General features: G+C 48.2%; 1 protein-coding gene across 2 annotated transcripts in view; it reads right to left on the reverse strand.

Annotated features, from left to right (window-relative positions):
- Window positions 1–21,377, reverse strand: part of TOGARAM2 (TOG array regulator of axonemal microtubules 2) — a 96,276-nt gene that overhangs the window by 68,389 nt on the left and 6,510 nt on the right. The window contains exon 1 of one of the 2 annotated variants that reach the window (XM_003827141.6): window positions 2,900–3,141. The exons of the other annotated variant lie outside the window; for it this stretch is intronic. The gene's annotated coding sequence lies outside the window, so the exon portion shown is untranslated. Of the gene's footprint in view, window positions 1–2,899; window positions 3,142–21,377 lie in introns of those variants that run through there. 2 annotated transcript variants of the gene reach the window in all.

Genomic DNA, 21,377 nt, shown 5'->3' on the forward strand with positions numbered 1-21,377 from the left:
GCATCTGAATGTCTGTCACACCCCAGGAAAGGGCTCTTGGCAAAGGCCTCCCTGCAAGAAGCTCAGAAGACTTCAGACCCCGGCCCTGTCCCTTCCCAATGGCCCATGAGAAAGCCGACTTTCTTGAATAGGAGCCAGAGTTTTGTGTGTGCCTCTCCAGGACATACACCAGGTTTTGCCTGGGAAATATAAATGGCTTCTGTGGAGGGACATTTTTTTTTCTGTCTTTGTTTTGTTGAAGAGAAATCCAAGACCCAGGAAGGGATGTGAGTTGGGCCAAGAACCAGAGGTTTTAAAACACGAAATGGGAAACTCAGACTTCCAGACAGTGGCTCTGGAGCCTGGGTCTGTAATTCAAACACTAAGAAGTATGTGGAATAGTGATTGGTTCTCCAAGAATAATGGAGGAGAGGGATGGAGGAGTGGGGAGGGCAGAGAGAAAAATGGGGCTCAAAAGCCTGAGCACTATGAGGGGCTGAGATCACAGAGAGCAGAGGAAGGGAGGCACCCAACAGAGGAGGAAAGAGGTGAGGAAGAATGGCTGGGGGCAGATGCTCAACCCCCTGGTAATCAAGAAAATGCAAATGAGATGCTACCACCATCCCACAAAGATGGGCAAAAATTGAGATGGGCGGCAATGCCAAGTGCTAGTGAGAGCACAGAACAATGGGAGCACTCACGACAGCTGGCAGGTGAGATGCAAATGGGCACAAACCCTTGGGAAAGTGGTCTGGCTTTACCTGACAAAGCTAAAAATGCACAAACCTAATGTTCAGCAATTCCACTCCTAGGAACCCACCCTTGAGAAAGTCTTGCACAGGTGATCCAGGAAAGGAGCTCGAGAGTGTCCAGAGCAGTGCCATGGATAATGGCCAAAATCTGGAAAAAAATCTAAATGTCCAACAGGAAAATGAAGGACTAAATCATGGTGCACTCACAACATAGAATATTACAGAGCAATGAAACAAACGACTGCCCCACTCAACACTATGGACGATGCCACAGCGTAATGTTTAGTGAAAGAAGACAGACCCAAGAGACCACACAGGGTATGACCCTACTTCTATAAAGTTCAAAGAAAGACAAAATTACATCGAGTGTTTAGAAATGCATACATAGGCCCAGCGTGGTGGCTCACACCTGTGATCCCAGCACTTTGGAGGCCAAGGCAGGCATATCACCTGAGCCAGGAATTCGAGACCAGGCTGAGCAACATGGAAAAAACCCATCTCTCCAAAAAAAAAAAAAAAATATATATATATATATACACACACACAAAGATTAGCCCGGCATGATGGTGTGCACCTGTACACCCAGCTACTTGGGAAGCTGAGGTGGGAGGAACACTTGAGCCTAGGAGGCAGAGGTTGCAGTGAGCTGAGATCATGCCACTGCACTCCCACCTGGGGGACAGAGTGAAACCTTGTCTCAAAAAATGAAGCGAAATTAAATTAAAATAAAAATGCAGACGTAGATGGAAAACTTGATAGAAAATCAAGGAAAAATTAGTAGCATGATTAACCCTAAGGGGAAGGGAGGCAGCTGTGATAAGGACAGGGCCCACGGGGGTGGGTTCTGGGAGGTGGCCAGTTTTTCTATTTCTTGGCCTGGGAGGTGGCTATATGGACATTCACTTTATAATTATTCCTCACACTGCATGCATTTTATGCATTCTTCTGTCTGCAATAATAAACTTCCAGCCTCTGTGCTAGTGAGCAGAGTCTGGTGCCTCTGAGGTAGCCATGGGGTCAATGGGAGGATGCGCTGCCCTCAGAGGCAGGTCTCTCCAGAGCTCAGGTTGACATCTCCCCATCCCTTGCCCCCAACTACCTCCCCCTTTCTTCAAATCTGTTAGTCTCAGGCTCCATGGGCTGAAACTGAGCCAGTCCTGGGAGCCAGCCTGTGGCTAGAAGGCTGCAGGGCCGTCTCCTGCAGGGCATTGGTGAGAAGAGCGAGGGACTGCCCAGTTCAGGATAGAAGCGATTATGGGCCCCTCACACCACTTCCTGGGGCCAGGCACCAATGCCCTGTGGCCTACCTCAGTGATGCTCCGACAGAGTACGGGCCCCAGTCCCTCCCCTCCCAGCGCTCCTGAGGAAATGGCAGCCCTCTGAGGTCCCCCGCCAGCACCAGCCCTTGTCCTGGAGAAGTGACTGGCAAAACCTTAGTTTCAGGAGACTGAAATGTGCTCCAGAAAGGAACATGCCAATCTCCACCGTGACAACAGCATCAACAACAAACAGTAACTTCCATTCTGCACATGGGCTAACGTGCCAGCTGCCCTCCTGACTGTCTCCATGCTCACAGACAGCACCAAGGGAGGCTTTTTTTAAACCCTTCTTCACAGATGAGAAACCTGAGGCTCAGAGAGGCAAAGAGCTCAAGTCCACACAGCCAGAAAGAGGTGGGGTTAGAATTCAAACCCAGAGCAGAGCCCCTCCAAGGCCTATGCTCTCACGGGGTGCCCCAGCACCCCTAAGCACAGGTACCATCCCCACAGCATGCCCCCACCCCTCCCGGCACCATCGCCCACAGCACCCCAGGGAGCTGTTGCCCTGTGAAGGGTTCACCCTGAGGCAGAGAGCACTGCCCACAGAGGCCATGACTCGGGGAAGGGGTCAGCCCAGGCCAGCCCCTCCTTCCTTGGCTCCCAGTGCTCAGAGAACAGTGAGTCCAACCTCCTCCCCTAGAGCTGCCACATGAAGGCCCAGAAAGGGTCAGGGACATCCCCACCATCACACAGCCTCCATGTCACAGCAGGATGCTTTTTCTTTCTCTATGCGTTTGTGCTTGCTCCAGTTCGGGTCTTTATCCCTCCCTCCAAGGACTTCAGGGGTCCTGACCCAGCCTCCCATTCACCACCTACAACAGATGGCTTGGTGGACCTATCGTCTCTCACCTCTCTGTCCAGAGGCCAAACCCCTGTCACTGGAGGAATCCAGGGTCCTTGGTCTCTATAGAGACGTTGATGCTCATGGGCCCAAGGAGGCAAGGACGGGGCAGCCCCAGGCCTGGCCCACCCTGGCCCCCACCAGCCACACAGTCCTGGGCCGCAGCTTCCTGTCTGAGCAGGTGCTGGGTGGCCGCGAGCCCCACTGCTGGCGTGCTCCAGCTCTCAGCAAAGCTCTCCTTGAATAAACAAGGCTGCATAGCAACCACTCACTGAAGGAGCCCATAGCTCCCTGCGCGGGGGAGAGACCGAGCCGAGAGATTTTCCCCTTGGTCTCATTGCCTCTGTGGCTCACCGGAGCACAGGCACTCCCAAGTGGCCGACCTGTCCTCTGGGGTCATGGACACCACAGAAAGAGAGAGCACTGGGCCCCCCTGCCTGGTGACTGCAGCCGGGAAGTGCATAGCTGGCTTGGTGCAGGGATGTTGTTGGTAGAACTCCTGGTTTTGCTCACATGGCCTCTGGGCTCAATCTGCTTCTGTTTACTAACTCTCCTAGAGGCAGAAAGACAGAGTGAGCATCCAGGCCTTGGCAGCAGGCAGCTGGGTTTGAATCCTGATCCTGCTACTTCCAGCTGTGTGCCCTCTGGTCAGAACTTTACCTTTCTTGACCTCAGTTTCCTCATCTATAAAATGGGTACACCAATAGTACTGACTTGATAGGGTTGCTGTAAGGATTTCAAAGGTGCATGTAACAGTTTGTAATTTTGTCTAGCACTTAGTAGGCTCTCCATCACTTCCCCAGAAATCCTTGCAGAGCAGGAAGCCTGTGGCCTTCGTCCCAACCAGATTTCTCCACCTTAACTTTTGGAAAATGTGAATCCTAGCAGCCCATGTGTACTTTCTCACTGAACCCAGGCTCTTGGGCAGAAATCCCAGGCTGGCATCCTCTCTCTGGAATGACAGCCAGTCCCACTCCTCATGCTACCCCCTTCTAGCCCTCACCATCCAGGGGGCACACAGTGGAAGCCAAGGACTCAATTTGTATGCAGGCTTGCAAACAGCCACTCGCCCAAAGATACTATGAATTTTCCCAGGCAGCTCCTCCCCATATTCTTTACAAAGGAATCAGCAGGTGTGTGGAACACACAGGGATGGCTGGTGGGAGGCCAACTACACCCCACGAGGCCTGGGCTGCTGAAATGCTTGCACACGGGGTAGCTCCTTCCTGGGACTCTCTCCTCTTCCCTGAGATGGCCAGGGAGGGCAGGCCTTGGGAGTAGCTGCTGTCATTTACCAAGATCCAGGAGGGAGCAAGGAGGGCCAGCCAATTATGACTGAGAACAAGGTCCCTCTGGGGCAGGTGCTGGCCCCAAGCCAGAGGTCACAGCTGACAAGGCGAACGGAACTCCTGAACTCCCTGTAGCAGAGGCCCAGAAAGGAGACTCTTCCTCCAAACCAGGAACAGTGGCTGTGCGGATTCCCCCTGGGAGACAGGTATGAAGATGCCCAGGTGGGGAAAGAGAGGCCTGGCAAGTTAAGCCCTTGCCCCAAGCCACACAGCTTGTGAGTGAGAGCGACTCAACCATGGGAACCCAGGGCGGGGATGTGACAAGGCAGGTTTTGGTGTCCCTCAGCTCTGGCAGGGAGACGGTGTGTGTGCAGCTCCCCCAAAGCCCATCTGCACGTCGCTGCTTGAGTCGGAGCTTCTAGAACACAGATCCGATGGCCGTGCCCTGCTGGACACCTCTCATGGCCCCTGCTGTCCTTGGTGTAAGGGCCAGACTTAGCACCATGGCTGCCAAGCCCCTCTAATCAGGCCCCGCTGCGTCCTCCTTCGGCTCCCGGGCTCTCCACACTCTGCCTCCACTGGATGGCCGAGCATTGTGTGTTCCCAAGGTGGGCTGGCCATGCTCTGTGCCAAGTGCTAGAGACACAGGAGGCAGCACAGCCTGCCCTCAGGAGCTGAGTGAGGGAGAGAGGCCCCAGCAGGTAACCCCCTGCTTGCTCCTGTGTTACCTGCAATAAGGGAGGATGGATAACACAGCACAGCCCTTAAGAACCAGGGCTCTGAAGCCCCTGGATTCCAGACTGGATTCTGATCCCAGCAATGACATCTTAGGCAAGAAACAAACTCTCTGAGTCTTGGTTCTTTCACATGCCTAGCAGGGAGACTGCAGATCCTCCCTCCCTGGGGTGGCTCCAGTGAGCCTCAGTGTGCCCGCCAGGCACAGAGCACGCACTCACCCTCACTGTGACCATGGACAGACAGCGAATCCCAGGGGCAGTGAGGTGTGACATCCAGATGAAATCCCCGAGGTAAGGAGCAGGCCAGGCGAGGAGCATGGGTGGAAACCGCTGAGGCAAACACAACCTGAGCCCCGGGCCTCTGGGGGAGCCAGGAGCTGCCTGGAAGGATTGGGGCACTCCAGGTGGGGAGGGCAGCCAGGCTGCCACCTGGAAGCTCTCTGGAACTCCCCTGAAGAGACCTCAGAAAGAAAGGGACACGAATCCAGCCCTCAGTCATTTGTTGTGACTTCTTTTCTCATTCTAAAAAAATATTTTCATACTTAATTTTGTTTTCTTTCTTAAAGAAGCCCCCAAATTGTTTAAGCCTCGAGTCTCACAAAGCCTGTATCGACCCCTGGTGGAAGGGCGGCCAGATCCTTGGAAGAGGGTCAACAGCTACGAAGGAAACCAGATGTCACCTGTCTCCTCCAGTGCCCAGTGTTCCCAGTCATTGCCCCGACTCTCCTGGGTGTGCTCACACTGGCCTGCTCCCACCTCCAGAACCGATGAACAAATACTTGATGTGAATGAATTAAACTGACTCACAATACAGAATCACAAGCTGGGAAGAGGGCTCTTGAAAGTACCAAATAAGTAGCCCCCTCCACATCCACAGGGGATAGCCCCCATCTACCCCAGAAAGCTACTCAAGATTTCAGAAACCAACATTCTATAACTTTCCATGCTGATGGATTTGGTCAGTGGAAGACTACTAAATTCTGATCCTGTTCCCTCAGTAAAAATGTCACCAAGAGTCCTCTTGGCCCTTGTTGATTTGTAAAGTGAACAAAGCTGTTTCTATGTCTAGCAACAAGAAGGACTAGATACCCTGAACACACTTCCCATTGCAAATGACCTGAGCATCCTATATCCAAATAGTCTCCTGAACACGTAGCTGGGCTATTAGCAGGGACTTCACTGAGGGGTCTTCTCCTCCCCTTGCTCTGGGATGTAGCTGTCATGCTCCTCTCCTCTCCTGGCCTTTGCTCATGCTGTTCCCTCCACCCCAAAAGCCTTTCCCATATCCCTTCCTACCCCTTACTTATACCTATCTCCAGCCGGGCACGGTGGCTCACGCCTGTCATCCCAGCACTTTGGGAGGCCAAGGCAGGCAGATCACCTGAGGCCAGGGGTTCGAGACCAGCCTGGGCAACATGGTAAAACCCCGTCTCTACCAAAAATACAAAAATTAGCTGGGCATGGTGGCGCATGCCTGTAATCTCAGCTACTCAGGAGGCTGAGACAGGAGAATTGCTTGAGCCCAGGAGGCAGAAGTTGCAATGAGTCGAGATTGTGCCACTGCACTCCAGCCTGGATGACAGAATGAGACTCCATCTCAAAACAAAAACAACCAAAAAAAAAAACTTTATACCTATCTCCCTTGGCCAATTCCCACCCACGTGCTCCCAAGGGGAGTCCTTACTGACTCTCTAGAAAAGAGGTGCCTCTCATCTGCCTTTCTAGGGCCAGCACTTCCCTATCACAGCACCACTCATCCGCTGACCGTAACTGCCCGCCCCTCTCCTGGCCCACCAGCCAGCCACACAGACCTAGACTGTGAGCTCCTTGGGGGCAGGATTCATGCCTTATATCTCTGGAACCAGCGCCAGCCAGGTTCCACATGGGTGTTGAGAGAGCGACACCAACCTGACTGCACGTGGGGAGAGGAGGTGGCTGGCGGCATAAGAACCCCCTGCCCCTGCAACATTCGCCGCTTCTTCCAGGACCAGACCTGAGATCCAAGCTGCAGACCAGAGTCTCAGCCCCATACATTGTATGGCAGGGAACAGGTAGGGGGAGTTCTGACCCCCTGGGCTGGTGTTGCCCCCTTATAAACCAGGACCATCCCAGGCCCAGCTGGAGGTCAGATCCCAGGGAGCATGGGGAGCGAGGGCCCCTGGTAGGGACCCTAGGAGGTGGTATGCTCGGGCGCCTCCCCCATCTCTGTCTCAGGTACCCATCCCTCAGGATAAGGTGCCCCCAGGCTAAAGATGTTTAGCATAGGGTATGGCCAAGGGTTCCAGGCAAGTGGACAGAGAGTTGGTTCCAGTCCTGACTTTGTCACCATTACTGTGTGCCCTCCAACAAGTCCCTGCCCTCCTTGGGATTCCAAACTGTCATTTGTGATCAGACACTGGGTGATCTCCTGGTCCCTTAGAGCCCTGATGCCCTGTGTCCTGGGCCCTGGCCCAGGCTGAGGAGAAAGGCTGGAAGCCCCCCCTCCCTTCACAGGCCACGCGCCCCCAGGTAGAAAAGCGGATAATGGAGGCAAGCTGGCACTGCCTCCAGACTGACACTGTGCTGGCTTATCTCCCAAAATACCACTGCCCCACCTTCTCCAAGGCCAGCCCCAGCCTGGAGAGCCTGAAAGGCCCTGTCAGTACCACAGGCTGGGTAGGGGTGCTCAGACACTGCCAAGGACACAGAACAGGCCCCTCCCAACCAGCACCTGCCACTGGGCTGACGTGTTCCCTGGGAAGTTCCTGGGAAACTCTAGAACAATGTATGCAACCTAAACACAGGATCAGAGAGAGGACTAGGCCAAGCCCCTCTTATCACAGATGATGGAGTCACACGGGAATTCAGTGGTAATGACAGGATGGGGACTAAGGCCTTCTGGTTATGCTGCTTCTGGCCCCAGCTGCCCTTCAGGGCTTCTCCCAACAGAAGCCAACCCCTCACCTCACATGGGGTGTGCCTCTCCCTCCTTTCTCCCCATTCCACAAAAGGACGTGTCAGAGAAGAGCAGCTCCCTGCCCCACAGCCACAGGAAAGCTCGAGAGATGGAGGGCAGGGGGAGGGGAGGAGTTAATAGGTGAGTAAATAACTCCAGAAGCTAATGGCAAAAAAGAATTTGATGGGTTTTTGTTTTTGTTGTTGTTGTTGTTGTTGTTTTTGAGATGGAGTCTCACTCTGTCGCCCAGGCTGGAGTGCAGTGGTGTGATCTCAGCTCACTGCAAGCTCCGCCTTCCAGGTTCATGCCATTCTCCTGCCTCAGCCTCCTGAGTAGCTGGGACTACAGGCACCCGCCACCACGTCCGGCTAATTATTTTGTATTTTTAGTAGAGACAGGGTTTCACCATGTTAGCCAGGATGGTCTCGATCTCCTGACCTCGTGATCCATCCACCTCGGCCTCCCAAAGTGCTGGGATTACAGGCGTGAGCCGCCACACCTGGCCCAGAATTTGATATGTTTTTATAAGAACATGCAAAGAAATAGGAAAATGTGTAAAATGCTCCTAAACTTCCACTTTGTAAAAATTAAGCATATGTTTCACATACTTATAATATGTACATATTCCTGTACATATATTGTCATTTTTTAAAAAAGCCTCCACCAGCAGGGCCCAGTGGGGAGCTGAAATTCCATCCCATCATCAGCAATGAGGAAAGGCATAGGGGTGTGAGGCAATATCCTGCTTTTGCTGAGATGGTATCAGCAAGGCCCAGTGGTGAAGCGAGCATCCAATCCCACCTAGATCTGTGTGCTAGACCTAAACAGGATAAATGCCCTGCAAAAAAAGAAGACAGAAGAGGACCTAGAATCTCACAACACAATACCCAAAATGTCTAGGAGACAACTGAAAACCACTGATCATACCAAGAACAGGTAAAATAACTTGAATGAGAAGAGGCAATCAATGATGCAGCACCCAGATGACACAGATTTGAGGATTCTCTAACAAGGATTTCTAAATAGTCATCATAAAAATGCTTCAATTTGCAATTATGAACGTGCTTAAAACACATTAAAAAATAAAATGTCTCGGCTGGGCACAGTGGCTCGCGCACTGGCTCACACCTGTAATCCCAGCACTTTGGGAGGCCGAGGCGGGCAGATCACGAGGTCAGGAGATCGAGACCATCCTGGCAAACACAGTGAAACCCCGTCTCTGCTAAAAATACAAAAACATAGCCGGGCATGGTGGCGGCCACCTGTAGTCCCAACTACTCAGGAGGCTGAGGCAGGAGAATGGCATGAACCTGGGAGGCGGAGCTTGCAGTGAGCCAAGATCGCACCACTGCACTCCAGCATGGGCGACAGAGTGAGACTCTGTCTCAAAAAATAATAACAATAAAAATTAAAAAAATAAAACGTCTCAGCAAAGAAACACAAGACACAAAGAAAAACAACTGGAAGTTTTAGAACTAAAAAATACATAATCTGTCACAGGAGTAAAGGGAAAAAAGAAAAAAATTTAAGAAAGAAAAATACAATATAAATAACAGCATTAATATGACTATGATAGAGGAAAAAAATCAGTGAACTTGAACATAAAACCATAGAAATTACTCGATAGCAACCAACAGAAAAAATATAGACTGAAAGGAAATGAACAAGGCCGGGCACAGTGGCTCATGGCTGTAATCCCAACAATTTGGGAGGCCAAGGTGGGCGGATCACTTGAGGTCAGGAGTTCAAGACCAGACTGGCCAATATAGTGAAACCCTGTCTCTATTAAAAAAATAATAATAATAATACAAAAATTAGCCAGGCATAGTGGTGCATGCCTATAATTCCAGCTACTCAAGAGGCTGAGGCAGGAGAATCGCTTGAGCCAGGGAGGCAGAGGCTTTAGTGAGCCAAGATCAAGCCACTGCACCCCAGCCTGGGTGACACAGCAAGACCCTGTCTCAAAAAATAAAAATAAAAAAGAAATGAACAGAGCCCCAGGGACTGTGGGACTACAATAAAATATCTAACATTTGTATGATTGGAGTTCAAGGAGAGGAGAAAGGGTGTGGGTCTGAAAAAGAATTCAAAGAAATAATGGCTGGAAACTCTCCAAATATGGTAAAAGATACTAATCTACAGATCCAAGAAGGCAAGCAACCCCCACATAGGATGAATCCAAAGAAATCCACATCAAGACACATCGTTAAGAGGCCGAGGCATGTGGATCACTTGAGGTCAGGGGTTCAAGACCAGCCCGACCAACATGGTGAAACCCTGTTTCTACTGAAAATAAAAAAATTAGCGGGGCATGGTGGTGCACACCTGTAATCCCAGCTACTCAGGAGGCTGAGGCAGGAGAATCGCTTGAACCCAGGAGGCAGAGGTTGCAGTGAGCTGAGATTGTGCCACTGCACTCCAGCCTGGGTGACAGAGAGAGACTTCACCTCAGGAAAAAAAAAAAAAAAAAAAAAACCAATATATTATAATCAAAGTTCAGCAAACTAAATACAAAGAGAAAGTCTTGAAAGCAGCTAGAGATAAACATCCCATTGTCTACAGAGAAACACAATACAAGTGAGAGTGGATTTCTCATCAGAAAGCATGGACAACCAAGAGAATGGCAGATTTTTCAAATATTGAAAGAAAAAAAAATCTATTAACCCAGGATTCTACATTTTTCAAAAATAAAGATGAAATCAAGACATCGTTAGATAAAGAAAACTAAGAGAATTTGTCACAGTCAGACCTACCCGAAAAGAATGGCTAAGGGCAGGTCAGTCAAAGTGGCTCATTCCTGTAATCCTAGCACTTAAGGGAGGCTGAGGCAGGATGATATCTTGAGGCCAGGAGTTTGAGACCAGCCTGGGCAACATAACAAGACCCTGAGCTCTACAAAAAACATTTTTTTTTAAATTATTGGATGTGGTGATACATGCCTTTGGTCCCAGCTACTTGGGAGGCTGAGGTAGGAGGATTGCTTGAGCCTAGGAGTTTGAGGCCGCAATGAGCCATGATCACACCACTGCACTCCAGCCTGGGTAACAAAGCGAGACTGTGACAAAGGAAAGAAGGCAGGAAGGCAGGAAGGAGGGAGGGAGAAGAACGAAGGAGGGAGGGAGGGAGGGAGGAAAGAAGGAAGGAAGAAAGGAAGGAAGGAAGGGGAAGGGAAGGAAGGAAAGGGAAGGGAAGGAAGGGAGGAAAGAAGGAAAGGATGAAGGAAGGAAGGGAAGGAAGGGAGGAAAGAAGGAAGGAAGGGAAGGAAGGGAGGAAAGAAGGAAGGGAAGGAAGGGAGGGGCTAAGCAAAGTTCTTCAAACAGAAAGGCAATCATAAAGGAAGGGAACCATAGAGTTGCTGTCCAAGGAAGAAGGCAGGCAGGTGAGGACAGGCTTGAGCCATCTGGATCAGAGCTCGGGGGAGGTGCTGCTCCAGGCCTGGCAGGGAAATGCCAAATCTGTGTTGAAATCTGCTTCTCCTCATCACCCTGTGGGAAGGATGTCAGCCAATCATAGCCCATGCAGAGGAAAGAGGATGCGAAGGTGCAGGACTCTAGACCACATCACATGAGCAACAGCGAAGACAAAAAGAGGACTTGGAGGCGAACAAGAGGGCTCCATTCTGCCAATGGTGGGAAAACCAGCCATGAGGGCTTGGGCTTGGCCACGTGGCTCGGACACTAATTAATAGGAGTGTAGGAGGACAGACTTCTTAAGAAATGGCTCTAACAAAAGGCTTTCCGTTCTTAGAGGTGTTCAAAAAGCCAGACAGCAACTTTCCAGGATGTTTCATAGGAAGCAGGCTCTTTCCACCCCAATCTCCCAGCCCCCAGCCCTACCAAGAAACTTTCTAGCTCAGGGACCCTGGAATATGGAGGGCATGTAAGACACAGTCCCCTGCATGCAAGGTGGAGCCTACGTTCTATTCTAGCTGTGGTCTGGAATCATGCCTTTGGCCAGACCTGCCCCAGGGCCAGTGGGAATCTCCAGCCCAGCCATTCTCCAAGTGTGTTTTGTGGAACAAATGAAGATTGTGGAAAGAAATACAGAACAAAGAAGAAAAAAATGTTCTATGGTAAGGGAAGTTTGGGAAACATGGACTTAAATAATGCTGAGGCTGCGTCTGAAGGTGATGAGTTATCTCCGTTATAAGAGAGTCAGTTACACATAAAACTCGTCCTCCTCTTTCCTCTCTTCTCACTACTCCACTTGACTAGTCTAAATAAATAATACTGACCGGGGGCAGTGGCTCACACCTGTAATCCCAGCACTTTGAAAGGCCAAGGTGGGCAGATTGCCTGAGCTCAGGAGTTCAGTGACGAAAGAGCAAAACCACCCTAGGCAACATGGTGAAACCCCATCTCTACTAAAATACAAAAAAATTAGCCACGCGTGCTGGCACGTGCCTATAATCCCAGTTACTCAGGAGGCTGAGCAGGAGAATCGCTTGAGCCCAGGAGGCAGAGGTTGCAGTGAGCTGAGATCACACCACTGCACTCCAGCTTGGGCGACAGAGTGAGACCCTGTCTCAAAAAATAAAATGTGAATAAATAAATAATACTGAACTCATTTCTTACCTATCCCATGTCTCAGGGCCTTTAATATACACTGTGTATTACGACGTTCCAATAAGGGATAGTGTATGAAGTAATTTCCAAATCTATATGACCATATAGACCTGTTGGTTCATAAAATATCTCTTAAGATCAGAGTTTTCAAGAACAGACATTGCAAAACTCTGCTATAATCTGTTTCAAAGTTTCCAAAGCAACTAGCCCAGAACTTGAGCACAGTCAAATAACAAATTTATCATTCGATTCAAATAATATTTTACTCCTTAGAACCATCAAGAAAAATCAGACCTCAAGAAAGGTGTCCAAGCCAGGTAAGGTGTAGATCTCTCTCCCCAGCTGGTACAGGCACATCCTCATGACTGCCCTTCAGAAAAGCCATCAGAACAAAAAAGGAAGAAAAACCACTCAGGAAAAAATATCTCAGAGAAGAAACAAAACCAGCCTCAGGAGTCAGAAGCAAGAGAACGTGTCTTCCCACCTCAAAAAACCTGATTGAGGATCCCTCCCACACCCCCACCAATCCTTTCTCTAGAGACTATACACTACCGGCCGGTCGTGGTGACCCACGCCTATAATCCCAGCACTTTGGGAGGCCGAGGCAGGAGGATTGCTTGAGCTGGGGAGTTCGAGAACAGCCTGGGCAACACGGGGAGACCCCATCTCTACAAAAAATCTAAAAATTAGTCAGGCATGATGGCGCACACCTGTAGACCCAGCTACTCCGAAAGCTGAGGTGGGAGGATCGCTTGAGCCTGGGAGGTTGAGGCTGCAGTGAGCTGTGATCATACCACTGCACTCCAGCCTGGGCAACAGAGCAAGACCCTGACTCATAAAAAAAAAGAAAAGAAACTAAACTCCCACCAAACACAAGCGTTTGTGAGCAGTTTCAACCCCCCTCTGGAATGTGATTGACAAATACTTTCCAGAGATTCCCACTCCATACCTGAGGAGCCAGGCTTCAGGGGAGCTCTCAAAAGCAACAAGTCCCAGTCCAGGGTCTGCAGCCTCCAGGCCTGCTGGCTCGAGCTGTGAGCCAGGGCTCCCCAGGAAGGAGAGGCATGCAGGAGAGGACACACACTTCCTCCTCAAGGAGATGAGCCAGGGCCGGCCGGAGTGAAAGCCAGGCCCAGAGGTCTCTGGGCACTGGCTCTGTTTGATGTGAATGGAAGAAAAGATTTCTTATTTTTCACAGTTCCCCTGGGTGACAGTTACCATGGAGATAAATCAATTTTTGGTATCTGTCAGTAGCCAAATGAATAGAAAGAGTGCACTCCCTCGGAGCCACAGTCAGACAGAGACATGCATGGGGACAGAGTTTGACAAGCAAGCTCAGGTCAGCCAATAGAGTGGGCACAGGTGGGTGCGTTGCTCCTGGGAGTCCACCCTGGGCTTTCAACAGGGTGCACACGCAGCCCCATGGCCCTCACCGCCAGGGAGAAGCAATTTGATATAGGTGGATAGTGATTTCCCCACATTAATAGGCAGGACACCCAGAACTCTGACATTCCCTAGAATACCCAAAGAAAATGTTCAAAGACAAGCCCCAGAGAGCAGGCCAGGATCCTAATGGCTCATTTAACAATCAGAGCTACCACTTATTATTTGCCAGTCTAAGCGCTTTATATATTAGATCATTTATCTTCAAAACAATCCTTTGGATAGGTACTCTTATTATCCCCACTTTATAGATGAGGAAACTGAGGCTCAGAGAGGTCACTCAACTAGCAGTTGTCACAAAAGGATTAAAACCCAGCTTATCTAATTCTGTAGCAGCTCTACTCTATTCTCAAGACTTCTGGGATGCAGACCCAGCTCTGTCCCTGGGGCCTCATGCAAATCATTAAACTTCTCTGAAACCCATTTTCTCATCTCAAAAATAGGGGGAAAATATTGTTCCTGCCTACATCCTAGGACTTTTGTAAGAATTGTATACAAGACAACCGATGTCGGGCACGGTGGCTCATGCCTGTAATCCTAGCACTTTGGGAGGCCAAGGCGGGTGGATCACAAGGTCAGGAGTTCGAGACCAGCCTGACCAACATGGTGAAACCCCATCTCTACTAAAAATACAAAAATTAGCCGGGCGTGGTGGTGTGCGCCTGTAATCTCAGCTACTTGGGAGGCTGAGGCGGGAGCATTGCTTGAACCCGAGAGGCAGAGGTTGTGGTGAGCTGAGATTGTGCCATTGCACCCCAGCCTGGGCAATAAGAGCGAAACTCCGTCTCAAAAAAAAAAAAAAAAAAAGGAAGACAACTGAAATTTAGGGAAGGGAAGATAAAAAGAAAGAAAATTAACATTCATTAGGCATCTATTGTGCGTCAGAGCAGTTACATTGTTACTTATAAGAGTTATCTCTCATTCCAAGGTGGCTTTCTGAAACTTCTCTCTCATTCCAAGGTCAAAGACCTTGTCAGAGGCCTTGTAGTCAGGAAGCTGGAGTCTAGATTCCAACAGAGGTCTGTCTGGTGCCAAACTTTTGTTTGGGCGTTTTTGTTTTTCTTCTTGTACTCCAACATGTCATAGGTACAAAAGTTAATGACCCATTGGTGTGAGTGACCCAAGTCCCATTGGGCCTCCTGTCTTCTGGAATCCTCATTTGTTCTGCCAGTGTAGCTTCCAACTTCTGCATTTGGGAAAGCTGCCCACCGGGGACCAAAGCCCCCTGCCTCTGACTCCACTGTAGCACTCACGACTGCTGCCCCACATTCTGCCAGGCAGCTACAGATGCTGTGTGGCCTTGGGCAAAGCCCTTGACCTCTCGGACCCTAATAATCTCACATTTCAATGTGGCTAAAACCAGAACTGAAAACCTCCATGGTAAATTTCAATCCCCCAGAGATGGCCGGCAGTGCAAACCTTGCAAATCTCCTGACGCCCAGCTAGAATCCTCCCGAAACCTCTCTGCACGGCCTATCATGGTGCTCCATCCTAAAATACATGTGGACCTTTGTCCTTCTCTCTGTGAATAATGGATGGCATATTCTTCTGGTGAGACCAAAGAGAAATATCCTGTCTTCCTCTCATGCTGATCTTCCTGGCACTCAGACTGCCTGCACCAATGGCCTCATTCATCCTAGATGCAGAGAGAGCCAGCTTCCGAAATACTGACAGCGATCACAGCAGAGGCAATGGCTCTTTAAGGACCCTTTAAGGGTAATACAGGGGAGTACTTCACTCAGAAGCACGTTCGGCATGCGCTTTTTTCTTTTTCCTTGTTTTTTTTTTTTTTTTTTTTTTTTGACAGAGTCTCACTCTGTCACCCTGGCTGGAGTGCAGTGACGCAATCTCCAATCACTGTAACCTCCACCTGCTGGGCTCAGTGATCCTCCTACCTCAGCCTCCTAAGTAGCTGGGACTACAGGCACATGCCACCATGCTCAGCTAATATTTTTTGTATTTTTTGTATTTTCAATAGAGACGGAGTTTTGCCATGTTGCCCAGGCTGATCTCGATCTCCTGGACTCATGCAATCCACCCACCTTGGCCTCCCAAAGTCATGCACACTTTTCCTAGGGTGCATATGGGTGCGAGGAAAAGGACAAAGGTGTAAAGGACCAAGATGGCCTCATTGCAACCAACAGACACACTGAGGAAATGGACAACCTCCGCTGCGGGGAGTGGAGAAGGGCAGGGAGAGAGGGAGGGAGGAGGGAAGAGGGGAGAGAGAGAATATGAGAGCGGAACATACCCATGAGTCTAGAAACCAAGGCGGCCAAATGTAGAATTTGCTGTGTTATAAAAACAATAATAATTTAACCATTAAAAAGAGAAGACCTAGCTGGAAAAGAAATAAAGATAATGTGAATAAATGGAAGGTGTGATTTTATACCTATCGCTCTATTGACTCTATTTAAGCTAGTTTTGTAACATTGCTGAGATTTTTTTACTGAACACCTGAGGGTCCTTGTCCCCAGACACATTAAAGACCATCTTATTGGCTCAGCGTGGTGGCTCAGGCTTATAATCCCAACACTTTGGGAGGCCAAGGCGGGCGGATCACCTGACGTCAGGAGTTCAAGACCAGCCTGGCCAACATGACAAAACCCTGTCTCTACTAAAAACACAAAAATTAGCCGGGTGTGGTGGCATATGCCTTTAATCCCAGCTACCCGGGAGGCTGAGACAGGAGAATCGCTTGAACCCAGGAGGGGGAGGTTGCAGTGTCAGTGAGCCGAGATTGAGCCACTGCACTCCAGCCTGGGCAATAGAGCAACAGAGCAAGACTCCATCTAAAAAAAAAAAAAAAAAAAAGACCATCTTATTTCATCTTCATGCTCACCCTTTGAATTGCTCTTATCTTTGCTTTGTAGATGAGGAAATTGACACTCGTGGAAGGTAAGCAGTTTGCCAAAGGTCACAGAGTAAGCGCTGGAAACTGGATCCTCACCCCTGTAATCAGTGCTTTTTCAATACTTAATTTCTTTATAGGAAAAGTCACGCTAGGTCAGCCCATGGCCACCTCAGCTAGGGCCAGTGGAGGACATTTCATGATAAGAGTTCCAGAGCTTTAATTTCTACATTTTTTAAGCAGAGTGGCCTGTTTGATTTTGTTTTGTTCTTGTTGTTTTGTTTTTTGAGACAGGATCTCTCTCTGTCGCCCAGGCAGGAGTGCAGTGGTGCGATCACAGCTCACTACAGCCTCAAGTGCCTGGGCTCAAGGGATCCTCCCACCTCATCTTCCTGAGTAGCTGGGACCACAGGTGCACTCCACCATGCATGGCTATTTTTTTTATTATTTGTAGAGACAAGGTCTCACTATGTTGCCCAGGTTGGTCTCAAACTCCTGGGCTCAAGAAGTCTTCCTGTTTTGGCCTCCCAAAGTGCAGGGTTTTTTAAAGTTTTACAAGATCCAAATTAATAAAGTCTAGACTTTGGCAAATTTCTTGAAATCTGATCATCTATTTTGGAAATGTTATCTGTTTATGCCCATTCACTTCTACAATGCATTTGATGTTGAGCACCTTGGGAGGCTAAAAATGTAATGTAAAAGCTGCCGCTTTCCTTTTTTCTAATGAAATAAAATTCTTCCTCTTGAAACTTTTTACATTTGCAGACTTGCAGACTTTAAAAAATAAAACCTATATGGCTTTCTTTTACATATGAAATTTCTCAAGTCCAGAGTCTTGCAAACATCTCTGAAATGCAGTAGGCTTTCCTATGAAACTCATGAGCTGTCATAATACACATGAAAAATGGGTGCCATTTCTCCTGTGCTCTTGGGGAGTAGGCAGCCATTATAAACCATCATGTGGTGCCGATGATATGGTCTTATTTTTATATTTATAGATACATATACACATTAAAAAGGTCGGGAAGGATATATGCTAAAACATTAATTTTGCCTACATTGGGATGCAGGGGATTGTGGGTAATTCTTGTTGCAATTGTTATTTCAAGATTTTCTACTGTAAACATGGATTATTTATATACATTCTTAAATTATTACAATAATTTGGCCAGGCACGGTGGCTCACACCTGTAATCCCAGCACTTTGGGAGGCTGAGGTGGGTAGATCATGAGGTCAGGAGATCAAGACCATCCTGGCCAACATGGTGAAACCCCATCTCTACTAAAAATACAAAAATTAGCTGGCCGTGGTGGTGTGCGCCTGTAGTCCCAGCTACTCAGGAGGCTGAGGCAGGAGAATCGCTTGAACCCCGGAGGTGGAGATTGCAGTGAGCTGAGATTACGCCACTGCACTCCAGCCTGGTGACAGAGCGAGACTCCATCTCAAAAATAAATAAATAAATAAAAAGGAAAAAAATTAAATAAGCTCACGCCTGTAATCCTGGCACCTTGGGACGCCAAGGCAGGCGGATCACCTGACGTCAGGAGTTTGAGACCAGCCTGGCCAACATGGTGAAACCCTGTCTCTAATAAAAATACAAAAACTAGCCAGGCGTGGTGGCGCACGCCTGTAATCCCAGCTACTCGGGAGGCAGAGGTTGCATTGAGCCAAAAATCGTGCCACTGCACTCCAGCCTGGGGGGCAGAGGGAGACTGTCTCAAAAAAAAATAAGCTAAGTGAGCCCTCTGTTTCTGACATGATGGAATAACATGGACCAAATACCCTCTCAGAAGAAACAATGAGAAAACTGGACAAAGTGTGAAACAATTATTTTCAGACACTGGACTACAGGCAGCCCTGCAATTCCTAAGAGAAGGGTAGCAGAGGAAGCGAGGCCTCCAGGAATCAGGCATTCTAGACCATGAAGCAGGGAAGGGGCATCCCAATCTAGTGGTACTGAGGAGACAGAAATTGGAATCCAGAACAGTTGAGGCAGTGGAAGTCATATGGCAGAGCTCTTAGAGAAGAGGGAGGTAGGCAGAAAGCCTTTTCTTAAAAAACACCAAAAGTCTGCATGGGAGTCCTCTTGAGTCTTCACTCCACGCTAAGATGTGCACAAGAGGGTACAATTCCAGGAAGCCAGGCAAAGAGCTGCTGAGAAACAGTGAGCTAAAGGGTTCCCAGGGCTTACACGGCATCTGAGTTCCAACTACTCAGAAAGAGGGACCCCTGTTGATAACTTGGGGCCTTCACTAGGGAACGGGAAAGGCCATGCACATGGCGACGCACATGAGAAACCCCAGAGCCATCACTAAAACAACAATACAAAGGAGCAGGGCTAACAACAAGCCAATAGTGAAGATGCAGTGAAATTTTAAAACTATTCAATCCAAAAGTCATGAGAAGGGGGAAAAGGGCAATAAAAACAGATGAGACGAATAGAAAAGAAATAGCAAAGTGGCACACTTAATCCCAATCAAACTGGTAACTAAACTAATGAAAATAGTCTAAACATTCCAATTAAAAGGAAGAGTTCAATTGGATAAAAAAACAAAACCCCACCAGTCAGAACAGCAAATATTAAAAAGTCAAGAAGCAACAGACGCTGGTGAGGTTGTGAAGAAATAGGAAAGCTTTTACACTGTCGATGGGAACGTAAATTAGTTCAACCATTGTGGAAGAGGGTGTGGGGATTCCTCAAAGATCTAGAACCGGAAATACCATTGGACCCAGCAATCCCATTACTGGGTATATACCCAAAGGAATATAAATCATTCTATTATAAAGATACATACACACATATGTTCATTGCAGCACTATTCACAATAGCAAAGACATGGAATCAACCCAAACGCCCATCCGTGATAGACTGGATAAAGAAAAGGTGGTACACATACACCATGGAATACTATGCAGCCATAAAAAGGAATGAGATAATGTTCTTTGCAGGGAAATGGATGAAGCCAGAAGCCATTATCCTCAGCAAACCAATGCAGGAACAGAAAACCAACCACCACATGTTCTCACTTATAAATGGGAGGTGAACAATGAGAACACATGGACACAGGGAAGGGAACAACACATGGAAGGGGCCTGCTGGGAGGTTGGGTGGGGGGAGGGAGAGCATTAGGAAAAATAGCTAATGCATTCTGGGCTTAATATCTAGGTGATGGGTTGATCTGTGCAGCAAACCACCGTGGCACACGTTTACCTATGTAACAAACCTGCACATCCTCCAGATGTAACCCAGAACTAAAAATTAAAATTAAAAAAAAAAAAACAAGACCCAATTAGGTGCTGTTTACAAGAAAAACACTTTGAAATTAAAAACACAGATAAAGAGGAAAAAAAAGAGATACATCATACAAATAAGAAGCCACTTGAAAAACCAGAGTGGCTACATTAGACAAAGTAGACATTAGAACAAGAAGCGTTCCCTGGTATAAAGATGGACATTTCATAATGTCAAAAGGGTCAATTCATCAAGAAGATGTAACAGTCTTAAATGTGAATATACCCAATAACAAAGCATAATATACATGCAGCAAGAACTGGCAGAATTGAAGGAAAAACAGACAAATGTATATTGAGATTTGAATACTTTAATAGGCCTATTTCAGTAATTAATGGGAGAAGTAGATACAAAAAGTAGAAAACCTGCATGACACTATCAAGCAATTTGATTCCATTGATATTTACAGACCATTGCACCCATCAATAGCAGATACACATTCTTCTCTTTTTAGATGGAGTTTTTGCTCTGTCACCCAGGCTGGAGTGCAATGGCGCGATCTTGGCTTACTGCAACCTCCACCTCCTGGGTTCAAGCAATTCTCCTTTCTCAACCTCCAAGCAGCTTGGACTACAGGCGCACACTACCATGCCCAGCTAATTTTTGTATTTTTAGTAGAGAGAAGTTTTCACCATGTTGGCCAGGCTGGTCTTGAACTCTTGACCTCAGGTGATCCGCTCACCTCAGCCTCCCAAACTGCTGGGATTACAGGCATGAGCCACCGCATTCGGCCAGGTACACATTCTTTTCGAGTACATAAGAAACCTTCACCAGCTAGGTGCACTGCATGCCTTGGCTGTCATCCCAGCATGTTGGGAAGCCAAGGCGGGAGGACAGGAGGATCACTTGAGGCCAGTAGTTCAAGACCAGCCTGGGCAAATAAGCAAGACCTCATCTCTACAAAAAAACATTAAAAGTTAGCCAGGTGTGGTGGCATATGCCTGTAGTCCTAGCTACTTGGGAAGCTGAGGCAGGAGGATCACTTGAGACTAGAAGTTGGAGGCTGCAGTGAACTCTGATGGCACCACTGCACTCTAGCCTGGGTGACAGAGCAAGACCTCATCTCTAAAACGAAAGAAAAACAAAAACATTTGCCAAGATAGATCATACACTGAGTCATAAAACAAATCTCAATAAATATAAAGGATTAAATCCTATAAAATATGTTCTCTTAGAACAAAATTAATCAGAAATATCAAAAAGATCTTTGGAAAATCCTCATATATTTGGAAATTTAAAATCACACGTTTAAATAATCCAGGAGTCAAAGGAGAAAAACAAGAGGAGGAAAAATTAAATAATACTAAGAACTGAATTCTTAAAATGAAAACACCACAGGCTAGGGGCTCATGCCTGTAACTCAGCATTTTCAG

The sequence above is a fragment of the Pan paniscus genome, chromosome 12 (assembly GCF_029289425.2).
Source record: "Pan paniscus chromosome 12, NHGRI_mPanPan1-v2.0_pri, whole genome shotgun sequence".
Taxonomy (NCBI): Eukaryota; Metazoa; Chordata; class Mammalia; order Primates; family Hominidae; genus Pan; species Pan paniscus.